Source organism: Pteropus medius, unplaced genomic scaffold, assembly GCF_902729225.1.
Source record: "Pteropus medius unplaced genomic scaffold, Ma_sr-lr_union100, whole genome shotgun sequence".
Taxonomy (NCBI): domain Eukaryota; kingdom Metazoa; phylum Chordata; class Mammalia; order Chiroptera; family Pteropodidae; genus Pteropus; species Pteropus medius.
The window spans coordinates 15,549,652-15,551,276 of NW_024351729.1; the positions used below are offsets into that span (position 1 = coordinate 15,549,652).

Genomic DNA, 1,625 nt, shown 5'->3' on the forward strand with positions numbered 1-1,625 from the left:
TCCCTATGTGGAAGGATTGTTTTGAGAGTTAAATAAGTTAATTAATACGTGTGAAGAACTTAGAACCATGCCCAGGATAATAAGTCTTATATATATAAATATATGTTATATATATAAGACTTATATATAATATATATATAAATTTCTTACTTAGCCTAAAAAAACAAAGCAAAACAAAAACACTGGTGAAGTTAGGACACTATTATTCTGCATATGACAAATGAGAAAACAAAACTAGACACTGTCTCTTTACCAAAGTTAAAGTTCCAAATTAGTCTTTTTATAAAATCATCAAGAAAAAGGTTATAAATAAACCTAACCAATAGTTAAAGTATGACCCTGAACTAAGACTGCAAGCTTAGGTTTCCAAGTTAGAAAAAATTATGTGAATATTGACCTTACATGGCCTTTCTTTTATTATACCGGAAACATGTGGTTATATTTTGTTATTTCTTCTATTTTTTATACATTATGTATTTACTGAGACGCATCTTAAATGAGGATGACACATGGCCTCCTTGGTGTTGCTTGCTTTCTTCTGCGACCCCCAACCCTTTTATCTTTACCTGTAGCTTGCTTTTTTCTCACATAAAATTTTAACACTTAATTAATCAAGTGAACACTTGCTTTCGGAGGGCCTGTATGTCATGTGCTTTACATAGCTTATTTTACTTAATTCTCATAATAAACCAGTAAGGGAGATATTAATCCCACTCTACAATTATGAAGACTGAGGCTCAAAGACGTCACTATGTTTAAAGTAACGAGCTGGTGAATGAGAAAGCCAGGACCTGATCGCCATGCTCTCACTTCAGACTGTGTTCTTTGCAGCATGCCACACAGCCTCTCACATTTTAATTTACATTTGAAAGGAAAATCTACTCCTACCATTCTGTTCTATCTCCACTCCCCAGCCCCCCACATTTTAAAATAATCATCCTGTCTACAGCCATTCCACCCTGAATGCCATGGGTCTCGTCTGATCCCAGAAGCTAAGCAGGGTCAGGCCTGGTTAGTACTTGGATGGGAGACCACCTAGGAATACTGGGTGCTGTAGGTGTAAATAAATAAATAAACAAATAAATAAATAAAATAATCATCCTGATTTAACTGACCAACTTAAAGTTAAAATATGAGTGTGGCAGAAACTTTAAAAATAAAGCAATTGAAATAAATAAGAAAAAATTGTTTTTTGAAATTTTCAGTTCTCCTCGCTACAGTACCATGAGACAGCCCAGGCTAGCCTGCTGAAGGATGAGAGACATGTCATCACCATCACCCCAGCAAATACCTAGTCAACGGCCAGACATAGGATTGATACCATACTAGGCAATTTAGCTCAATGTTTCCATTGCTAAGAGAACTTTTTAACAAAAGAAATTCAAGGCTGTAGAGCATCCATCTGACCTGCAGAGGGCATCAGTGGCCCAGGCAGCAGAATTTAGTGCCTCTCATTAAGTTCAGCTTTGGAAGAAAAGCTCTCTTGTCCTGTGGACTCTATGGATTGTGGGAACCACAAATCCTAAAAGCCAGTGCTGTTCTGGAGATTTGAGTATGCCATCTAAGACTTTGATGGCTGAGTTTCAGATTGGGCCTCAAATTATATATCTGCATGTGTAGTTATA

At 36.4% G+C, this 1,625-nt stretch overlaps 1 pseudogene; it reads left to right on the forward strand.

The window, feature by feature from the left end:
• The first annotated feature begins 941 nt into the window (after positions 1-941).
• LOC120587779 (uncharacterized) lies at positions 942-1,060 on the forward strand (annotated as a pseudogene).
• Positions 1,061-1,625: the final 565 nt, after the last annotated feature.